This window comes from Jatropha curcas, unplaced genomic scaffold, assembly GCF_041381405.1.
Source record: "Jatropha curcas cultivar XTBG-Jc1 unplaced genomic scaffold, XTBG_Jcur_1.0 HiC_scaffold_982_pilon, whole genome shotgun sequence".
Classification (NCBI taxonomy): Eukaryota; Viridiplantae; Streptophyta; class Magnoliopsida; order Malpighiales; family Euphorbiaceae; genus Jatropha; species Jatropha curcas.
Genome location: NW_028322576.1, coordinates 26,737 through 38,636, shown reverse-complemented (window position 1 = coordinate 38,636; position 11,900 = coordinate 26,737). Strand labels below are relative to the sequence as shown.

Sequence of the window (11,900 nt, the reverse complement as noted above, 5' to 3'; positions counted from 1 at the left end):
AGTAGGAACAATGACATATAAGTTGTATCGTACGTACTTTATATATAGTAGTCAGTTGTATCATATTGTAAGTAATAGCAACAATATCTACAAATTACAGAATCAACAAACCTTTTACGTTAAATGTGTTTCTTGGATATTAGTCTCTATATGACATTTGAATTATTAGAAGAATCATCAAAAAGAGCTTTCTCTATCTATATTTTGAAATCCCTGATATAAAGAAAGTAAACCGTAAACATAACTCCTAACCCTTACCCTAATCCTAATTTCTGCCTTCTATAAAAATCTCCAATCTAGCCTTTTAAGCTCACTTGAACAAGAAGAGCTCATGAGTCATACATATAGAGTTGTCATTTGAATTCCTTGCTTTTAGTAAGGATGCTCATCCACAAGTACCTGACCTAAGTAGGGTGGCTAAAATCCAACCCATTTATAAATGGATATGATATAGTTATGGACCAATCTGATCCTAATCTATCGAATACCCTATCCAATTTGCTGTTTCTTTTATTTTTTTTTTCCTTAAAAAATAAGCTTTTTATCTATTATATATATATATATATATATATATATATATTAACTTGAGCCAGTTCAATCGAACCTGCACAATTGAACTATTGAACCTCTACTAGAGAGATCATTACTTGCAATAGAAAGACGGTTTAGACTGTATAACCTAAATGAACTAATAACTAAAATCTGAAACTCTTTTAAAGTTTTAAACTTCCGAATAAGCTTCTCATTAGAATTTGAGGCTATTTGAAAATCTTGATAACGATGATAGTAACAATAGTAAGAGATAAAAGATGATGATTTGAAATTTTAAAAAAAATACTATTATTAAGAATTGTTTCTTAAATGGTCCAATCAAAACAAAAAATAAAATAAAATAAAGAAGAAAAACTCAAAACTTTGCCAAAAAAAAAAAAAAAAAAAAAAAAAAAAAAAAAAGAAAGAAAACAACAAATTCTCAAAGAAAAGAGTGCCACGTTGCTTTGTCAATATTTTTTTTACTTCAGAATTATATATAGATATAGATTAGTCAAATCCAAAATATTTCTATATATTATAAATGATTCTATATATATATATATATATATATATATATATATATATATATATATATATAAATAAATAGAATAATATATGTAATTAATTAATAAACAAAAATCATTGTTTGTAATTTATATACCATCGAGTGTGCAACAACTATTTTAAACATCAAATGACTAAATACCATTAGCTTTAATTCTTATTTATACCATATTAAACCATAAGATGCCACAATCCACACAATATCCATCACTAAATACATAAAGATTAGAGTACTTTATCTCTTACTAAGAATCACAATTTACGTTTCTTATAACCACAATAATTTATATTATTCCCTATATTCACACACCAAAGAAATAGTTGCTAAATACAATAATACACTTTACTCTACCAAGTAGTCATTACTCATAAATAAAACTCACTTCATATAGTAATTCCACCAATATTATTTATTATGAAAAATACTCATCACCAATTATTATAGCAAATCACACCAAATCCTTCAATATTCAAACCTTATAAAAATCATGTATATCCATTCCATCTAGAAAAATACTCATCTCAATAATTATAAGCAATTCTACTAACCAACATCATGTAAATTTCATCAAATACATATACTAATTCAATACTCTAGTTAAATGGATTCTAATGTCCTCAAATTCAAATCATTTAGTTCTCTTATTAAATAATTAGCAACTCATTCTCAATTCCGCAGGCACACGTATACAAACATTCATGCAGTCTTCAATATATATATTCCATATTCAACACGTATTAAATAAAAATAATATACTTTCATCATTTAACTTTAACTTATTAATCATATATAACTTATCTTCTTACCTACTTAAATTATATATGAATATTATTTAATCCATAGAAAGATTTTTTTGCTTAAACCATCCCTTAGCATCAGTAACTAAATCACATTTCTAAAGAACAAGGATACAGATTTTAATCATTAAACAACTTGACTTTATCCTAGCTGCGAATAACGCTGAATGGGAAGCAAGGAAAACTATGTCAAGACATGACAGGAATTACTCCGCAGTTACTTCTAAACTTATAAACCTATGCTCTGATACCACCTTTGTCACGACCCATTTCCGTGGGCCGGACCGGCACTAGGGCCCAGGTAAGCTTAAGGCCCCCGAGGCCCGTAGTAAGCCTAAATCTCAATTAACACATAGTATCTAACCAGGGCCTATTCACAATAAATTATAATCACATTATGGGCTTACTGGCTCACCTGCAGCTAATTACATAATATTTAATTTATAGTGTAGTGCTAACAATAAATCCAATAGTAATACACAACCCTATAACTGCGGAGTTCAATAATAATCTGATAATAGAGTAACTTATACATCCAAAATTAGACAACAGAAATGTAAAGTTTACATTTATAACTCTGCGGAGAAGATTGCAGAGCTTCAGTCGAATCAGCTGCTTCCTAGTACCTGGGAGGTTTGGAGAGAAGGGGGTGAGTTTTACAACTCAGTGAATAATAATAAATAATACACACCACATACAGTCAAGCAAAATGCACCCTAGTATACTGAATGAACACACAACAGTCAATCATATGACATTACATCAGCACCTACAAACAATATCACCTTCAAATAATCACATCACGTGGAAATTAGTCAGTGGAGTCACCGAACCCCCGATGAGCCGTCCTCCCACATGGCTCATCCTCTCACATGTGCACCAGGGAGCCGATCCCCCATACTGGCCGACCGGTCTAATCCTCACTTGACCAGCCCTCTCATTGTTTTTCCATTATCTCTTTTCTTTTCCATACCAACAGGAGGCAACCCGGTCGTCTCCATCAAATCTAGATCATCAGGCGCTCACAACAGGAGGCCACCCTGCGGGCTGCGATCAAATCTAGATTATCCGGTGCGCCCAATAAAGAAGCCAACCTGTGGTTAACAGTAACGGTAACGGTAGGTGCACACGGGGGCGCCGATCTCCCATTTACCCGGCTAACAGAAACAGAATCAGGATCCATATAACAGAATCAGAATATAACAGAAATCAGAATCAGGATCCGTATAACAGAAACAGTCTCACAAACCCATGGTGACCCACTTCATCCCAATTCCACACAAACAAGGCACAGTATATGCACAGCACAAGTAATCAAACAATTCTTTCAACGTATTACACCAATTTCATCCAAATGCACAATTATATATAAGTATAATTATAATGATCGTAACATAATATATATGATAAAATACTTGTAATATATTGTAAATATGTAAATAACAATATAATGTTTATGAATAAATGTTATGCAAATGCAGTGTTGATATACATTATTTATTATTACTCACAGTGATGGAGAGCGAAATTCTAGCTTTGATGTTGTCCTGGAGGAGCACTAGATGGACCCGGGCGATCTAAGCAAAGTAAGAATGACACAAAAAGAATAACTCTATCAGACAAAATATTTCTTTACCCTTCTAATAATTTTATTTTATATTCTAAATTTTTCTACGTAATTTAATCTCGATATTTAATTTCTTTTCTGTAATAAATTTTTATTTCTCTATCTAACTCTATTTCATTTATTTTCTTCTAAAATCTATTTTATTTCCTACCGAAATCTATTTTAATTTCCACCGAAATTTATTTTATTTTTTTTACTGAAATTTATTTTATTTTCTACCGAAATTTCGACAGCATCTCCCCTAAAAATTGGACTATCCACCTGTTAAAATATCAACAATTTATTTAATAATTCCAAACCACACAGCCCATCCGTCGGGCATTCAATCAATGCAATTTTTCCCGTCCTCCATCCAAATAGTAATATCAAAATTACATTCAACCTTAACATCAACCTACATCCATAATTTATAAATTAAAATTACATACAATATAATCTACCTTCAATCCACACTTAAATTCCATAAATTTTATTATTACCAAAATTTCCTAATAAATTATTTAATACTGAATTTAATTTTAACTAACTATTATTTTTATTAATCAATAATTACTTCATATTAATTAATCAATAACTATTTTGAATTCATTTTAAACTAACTAAACAACTAAAATTACTAACTAAATATTTTATTTATCAATAAATTAATACTATTTAAATTAATTACTCAAGATTACTAAAATCAATTACTAAAATCAAGTTAATCAACTAAAATTGTTAGAATTAAACTAACTAAAGTGACTAAATTTAATTAACTATCATTAATAAAAATTAAATTAACGAAAATGTAGTTAAATTAATTTATACCCCAAATATAATTTTTTTTTTTGTCGAATTTTTGCTAGATCGGAAATTTGCTCGTGTTGGATCGGAGCTACGCACGCCAGAAGTGGTCCGATCCGACTGACAGTGGCAAGGGAAGGCGAAGGTGGCACGATCTGGTGGTGTTTCTGCGACAGGGAGCTGCAGCGGTGGCTGGGTGATCTGGCAGAGGGCGGAGGTGCGGCTGGCGGTGAGGCTTGAAGCTGGTGCTGCTGCTGTAGGCGCGACAGACCTGGCAGAGGGCCGACTGTGGCGCGCGGAGGAGCTACGGGACGTGCTGGCGCGCGATGGAGGCGGTGCGACTGCAACTGGCGCGCGGTGGTGATCGGCCGACGTTGCTGGAGTTGCTGGCAGTGACGCAGACACAGTTGCAGGGAAGAAGAAAGGGAAAGAAAGAAAGAAAAAGGAAAGAAAGAAAAAGGAAAGAAAGAAAGAAAGAAAGAAGAAGAAGAAGAAGAAGAAGAAGAAGAAGAAGAGAGGGAGGAGGAGGCGCGGTGGCTGTGTTGGTGGAGTGGAGGTGGGGCGCTGGTGAGGATGAGAAGTAGAGGTGCAGCGCTGGAGATAAAAAGAAAAGAAATAGATGCTTCTAGATGGTTTGGGTCGAACCGGTTCGATTCGGTTCGATTCGACCCAAATCTTTTGATTTTCAATTGGTTTTCGGCTTTTTCAATCGGTTTTCGATTCGATTTCTCACAATGTTCGCAATAAAATATTAAAATAAATTTTCAAGCTGTCGGTTTATTAAATTTAATTGGAAAATCTTTGAAAATAAAAATTCGGGTTGTTTCAGTCTTCCCCCCTTTAAAAAAAATTCGTCCTCGAATTTTCTAAGTGACAAGAAACAAGGATGCAACAGTTGTTTACGACAATAGTGGCTGTACTTCTCACATAATGCTGCAACTGCTAAAAGTTATGACATTCATATTAAGTATTCTTATGAGCAGTTAGATATCTACCTTATCACCATAGTTAATTTAAACTTGAGTTGTACTATATCTACAAGTCATCAAATCAAGTAAAATATTCATAACCCAAGGCACAGATTTGACTCTAGTAGCCACCGTTATGCATAAGAATGTAAGTTCCACATAGCCTCTGCTCAAGTGAGGATTATTAATCTCGTTAGCTATATATCATGTGACCTACATTGATGTATCGTCATTTATTCTCTCACTAGCTATCATAGGCAATGATCATCACTCCATAAGAAACTCATATACCAACCCAGTATTTAATCTTACTGATATAAGAATCAGCATACTCAATCCAATTTACTACTATCTCAAGTTGGACTCCTTATTTTAAAATTCAAAACCTATAGGCTGACTCATCCATTTTCCATCAATTCCAATTCCATATATTTGCCCTCATAATCATTGAAGTTGTTCATAATTAAATAAGATGATGGCTGCCAAATCAAGAAAGTTTTCGATTCTTATCAAATTCTGCCATTAAGTACTATGTGATCATTTCCAATTAAAGAGAACAAATTCTTGCCACTACTACAAGCTTATTTCAAACAAAATCATGACACTTCTCTAGCTAATTGCTATCAACTGATAGGAGATCTTGGCTTCTATCCCAAGCACATCACCTATTTAACAACTTAACCATTTTCCAACGAAAGATATACAATCTCTTTTCAAATCCTACTAATAAGAATCCCCTAAAAACAAGTAGCACATCAACTATAAAGAGAATTTAAATTCACCATCAAATCCCTATTTTAGTTTTTAACTTCTCTATTCCTCTTTCCAATTTGTCATACCATACCATTTCTTAACTAACTGTGACAAGAATTTATGCAACTAGCCAAGTTAGCTGTTGTCATGCCAGATAATTCTTCATTTATTTTCTAGAATTTGTAATCGCCAATCTATGATACTCACTTCCATAAAGAGATCCAGCCTACAATCAAGATGTAAAATTCTCCAAACCGTAGTTTATATTCAATTTATCTATTTCATCTATCCTTAATCAATCTTTTAGAACTAAGTTAACGTATTTAGAAATCAAGAATCCTAAACAAGTAGTGCCCCCTTTTTTTTTGCTCAAGCTAAGTAAGAGATTAAGGATGTTAAAACCTATAATCCAACTCCTAATTAAACTATGTCCTTTGTTTTATGCCGATGAATATTCAAATAATAATATCATTAGGTTATTCTTTTATTCTTTTTTTTTTTTTTCCAAGTCTATCTTAATGTCTATCACCTGCAAAATTTGTAAAATTTATATCTCATACGATGTAGGAATATTTTCAACCTTAATTATGTTCTCTCTATGTTCTTTACTCTAAATAAGGTTAATACCTCATTGAATTCTTCAAAATGGACCTAACAAATTAAGTAGTCTCTTAAGCCACAAGATATGTCACATCAGCCATTTATAACACAATAATATTCATTCAATCATAATTGCCACCAATTACTAAGAACTTCAGAATAGCTTTACATTGACTCCAATAATATCTTAATGACTCTCATCCTAATTGATATCTCAATAATTCCATGAGCAATTTTCATTTATTAATGATCTGATCGACACCCATGAGTTAGCATTCCAATAATCTTAAACCATACCGTTATCACATCCAATAATCCTATAGTTTATATTTTCAGTTTTCAAATACTACCATGTATTCTCCTCGCTAAAATTGTTAAACTATCCCAAATTCACCTATTTATTCTTATACCAAGTTTCACTGTTCCAAACAAATAGTAAATTCAAACTTAGCTAGCTTACTAATGAAATAAAATAATTTAATTACATCCATGTTCTACTAAGGACATAAATATAACTAACCTTCTTTATCCAATAAAACAAGTATCTTGCACGAATTGCACTAATTAATAGAAAGTCCTTATGTTTATATGCTTTCCACAAACAAGTTACATGTATTCACATTCATTGTCATCTTAAGCTAAGTCCCATGATCTTTTATCAACTCTTATTCCCAGTTATTACTATTAATAACACTTATCACACTATATTTATAAGCTCAATGTGTGGATTCAATTAATATAACTCATAAAACTATTTTCTAACCAAATGCCATCAAGTTACAGAAGTGAGAATTTTCTTATCTCTTTCTCTCAAGTAGAAAGTCTTTCTTAATATCCATATAATAACAGGACTAGATCCATCCTAACTCATCTAATTCATTAGTATAACATCAATTCAATAATTGGACAGTTATCTCTCCATGTCCGATGTCATTCATCAATACACTTAATCATCATAGCCCACTATTTACATAATTTCCTTATAGAGTCGTTTCTCGGATCATAGAATCTCCTATTAAACAAAAATCATTGTTTGTAATTTATATACCATCGAGTGTGCAACAACTATTTTAAACATCAAATGACTAAATACCATTAGCTTTAATTCTTATTTATACCATATTAAACCATAAGATGCCACAATCCACACAATATCCATCACTAAATACATAAAGATTAGAGTACTTTATCTCTTACTAAGAATCACAATTTACGTTTCTTATAACCACAATAATTTATATTATTCCCTATATTCACACACCAAAGAAATAGTTGCTAAATACAATAATACACTTTACTCTACCAAGTAGTCATTACTCATAAATAAAACTCACTTCATATAGTAATTCCACCAATATTATTTATTATGAAAAATACTCATCACCAATTATTATAGCAAATCACACCAAATCCTTCAATATTCAAACCTTATAAAAATCATGTATATCCATTCCATCTAGAAAAATACTCATCTCAATAATTATAAGCAATTCTACTAACCAACATCATGTAAATTTCATCAAATACATATACTAATTCAATACTCTAGTTAAATGGATTCTAATGTCCTCAAATTCAAATCATTTAGTTCTCTTATTAAATAATTAGCAACTCATTCTCAATTCCGCAGGCACACGTATACAAACATTCATGCAGTCTTCAATATATATATTCCATATTCAACACGTATTAAATAAAAATAATATACTTTCATCATTTAACTTTAACTTATTAATCATATATAACTTATCTTCTTACCTACTTAAATTATATATGAATATTATTTAATCCATAGAAAGATTTTTTTGCTTAAACCATCCCTTAGCATCAGTAACTAAATCACATTTCTAAAGAACAAGGATACAGATTTTAATCATTAAACAACTTGACTTTATCCTAGCTGCGAATAACGCTGAATGGGAAGCAAGGAAAACTATGTCAAGACATGACAGGAATTACTCCGCAGTTACTTCTAAACTTATAAACCTATGCTCTGATACCACCTTTGTCACGACCCATTTCCGTGGGCCGGACCGGCACTAGGGCCCAGGTAAGCTTAAGGCCCCCGAGGCCCGTAGTAAGCCTAAATCTCAATTAACACATAGTATCTAACCAGGGCCTATTCACAATAAATTATAATCACATTATGGGCTTACTGGCTCACCTGCAGCTAATTACATAATATTTAATTTATAGTGTAGTGCTAACAATAAATCCAATAGTAATACACAACCCTATAACTGCGGAGTTCAATAATAATCTGATAATAGAGTAACTTATACATCCAAAATTAGACAACAGAAATGTAAAGTTTACATTTATAACTCTGCGGAGAAGATTGCAGAGCTTCAGTCGAATCAGCTGCTTCCTAGTACCTGGGAGGTTTGGAGAGAAGGGGGTGAGTTTTACAACTCAGTGAATAATAATAAATAATACACACCACATACAGTCAAGCAAAATGCACCCTAGTATACTGAATGAACACACAACAGTCAATCATATGACATTACATCAGCACCTACAAACAATATCACCTTCAAATAATCACATCACGTGGAAATTAGTCAGTGGAGTCACCGAACCCCCGATGAGCCGTCCTCCCACATGGCTCATCCTCTCACATGTGCACCAGGGAGCCGATCCCCCATACTGGCCGACCGGTCTAATCCTCACTTGACCAGCCCTCTCATTGTTTTTCCATTATCTCTTTTCTTTTCCATACCAACAGGAGGCAACCCGGTCGTCTCCATCAAATCTAGATCATCAGGCGCTCACAACAGGAGGCCACCCTGCGGGCTGCGATCAAATCTAGATTATCCGGTGCGCCCAATAAAGAAGCCAACCTGTGGTTAACAGTAACGGTAACGGTAGGTGCACACGGGGGCGCCGATCTCCCATTTACCCGGCTAACAGAAACAGAATCAGGATCCATATAACAGAATCAGAATATAACAGAAATCAGAATCAGGATCCGTATAACAGAAACAGTCTCACAAACCCATGGTGACCCACTTCATCCCAATTCCACACAAACAAGGCACAGTATATGCACAGCACAAGTAATCAAACAATTCTTTCAACGTATTACACCAATTTCATCCAAATGCACAATTATATATAAGTATAATTATAATGATCGTAACATAATATATATGATAAAATACTTGTAATATATTGTAAATATGTAAATAACAATATAATGTTTATGAATAAATGTTATGCAAATGCAGTGTTGATATACATTATTTATTATTACTCACAGTGATGGAGAGCGAAATTCTAGCTTTGATGTTGTCCTGGAGGAGCACTAGATGGACCCGGGCGATCTAAGCAAAGTAAGAATGACACAAAAAGAATAACTCTATCAGACAAAATATTTCTTTACCCTTCTAATAATTTTATTTTATATTCTAAATTTTTCTACGTAATTTAATCTCGATATTTAATTTCTTTTCTGTAATAAATTTTTATTTCTCTATCTAACTCTATTTCATTTATTTTCTTCTAAAATCTATTTTATTTCCTACCGAAATCTATTTTAATTTCCACCGAAATTTATTTTATTTTTTTACTGAAATTTATTTTATTTTCTACCGAAATTTCGACAGCATCTCCCCTAAAAATTGGACTATCCACCTGTTAAAATATCAACAATTTATTTAATAATTCCAAACCACACAGCCCATCCGTCGGGCATTCAATCAATGCAATTTTTCCCGTCCTCCATCCAAATAGTAATATCAAAATTACATTCAACCTTAACATCAACCTACATCCATAATTTATAAATTAAAATTACATACAATATAATCTACCTTCAATCCACACTTAAATTCCATAAATTTTATTATTACCAAAATTTCCTAATAAATTATTTAATACTGAATTTAATTTTAACTAACTATTATTTTTATTAATCAATAATTACTTCATATTAATTAATCAATAACTATTTTGAATTCATTTTAAACTAACTAAACAACTAAAATTACTAACTAAATATTTTATTTATCAATAAATTAATACTATTTAAATTAATTACTCAAGATTACTAAAATCAATTACTAAAATCAAGTTAATCAACTAAAATTGTTAGAATTAAACTAACTAAAGTGACTAAATTTAATTAACTATCATTAATAAAAATTAAATTAACGAAAATGTAGTTAAATTAATTTATACCCCAAATATAATTTTTTTTTTTGTCGAATTTTTGCTAGATCGGAAATTTGCTCGTGTTGGATCGGAGCTACGCACGCCAGAAGTGGTCCGATCCGACTGACAGTGGCAAGGGAAGGCGAAGGTGGCACGATCTGGTGGTGTTTCTGCGACAGGGAGCTGCAGCGGTGGCTGGGTGATCTGGCAGAGGGCGGAGGTGCGGCTGGCGGTGAGGCTTGAAGCTGGTGCTGCTGCTGTAGGCGCGACAGACCTGGCAGAGGGCCGACTGTGGCGCGCGGAGGAGCTACGGGACGTGCTGGCGCGCGATGGAGGCGGTGCGACTGCAACTGGCGCGCGGTGGTGATCGGCCGACGTTGCTGGAGTTGCTGGCAGTGACGCAGACACAGTTGCAGGGAAGAAGAAAGGGAAAGAAAGAAAGAAAAAGGAAAGAAAGAAAAAGGAAAGAAAGAAAGAAAGAAAGAAGAAGAAGAAGAAGAAGAAGAAGAAGAAGAAGAGAGGGAGGAGGAGGCGCGGTGGCTGTGTTGGTGGAGTGGAGGTGGGGCGCTGGTGAGGATGAGAAGTAGAGGTGCAGCGCTGGAGATAAAAAGAAAAGAAATAGATGCTTCTAGATGGTTTGGGTCGAACCGGTTCGATTCGGTTCGATTCGACCCAAATCTTTTGATTTTCAATTGGTTTTCGGCTTTTTCAATCGGTTTTCGATTCGATTTCTCACAATGTTCGCAATAAAATATTAAAATAAATTTCCAAGCTGTCGGTTTATTAAATTTAATTGGAAAATCTTTGAAAATAAAAATTCGGGTTGTTTCAGTCTTCCCCCCTTTAAAAAAAATTCGTCCTCGAATTTTCTAAGTGACAAGAAACAAGGATGCAACAGTTGTTTACGACAATAGTGGCTGTACTTCTCACATAATGCTGCAACTGCTAAAAGTTATGACATTCATATTAAGTATTCTTATGAGCAGTTAGATATCTACCTTATCACCATAGTTAATTTAAACTTGAGTTGTACTATATCTACAAGTCATCAAATCAAGTAAAATATTCATAACCCAAGGCACAGATTTGACTCTAGTAGCCACCGTTATGCATAAGAA

General features: G+C 33.0%; 2 long non-coding RNA genes across 2 annotated transcripts; both read right to left on the bottom strand.

Moving 5' to 3' along the window:
• Positions 1-2,269: 2,269 nt before the first annotated feature.
• On the bottom strand, positions 2,270-4,788 carry LOC149491656 (uncharacterized). Its single transcript, XR_016319344.1, has 3 exons — positions 4,331-4,788; positions 3,408-3,473; positions 2,270-2,522 (listed from the first exon to the last, which is right to left on the bottom strand). It is a non-coding gene; the product is annotated as an uncharacterized LOC149491656 (long non-coding RNA).
• Positions 4,789-8,749: 3,961 nt separating this feature from the next.
• On the bottom strand, positions 8,750-11,266 carry LOC149491655 (uncharacterized). Its single transcript, XR_016319346.1, has 3 exons — positions 10,810-11,266; positions 9,888-9,953; positions 8,750-9,002 (listed from the first exon to the last, which is right to left on the bottom strand). It is a non-coding gene; the product is annotated as an uncharacterized LOC149491655 (long non-coding RNA).
• Between the last annotated feature and the right edge of the window lie 634 nt (positions 11,267-11,900).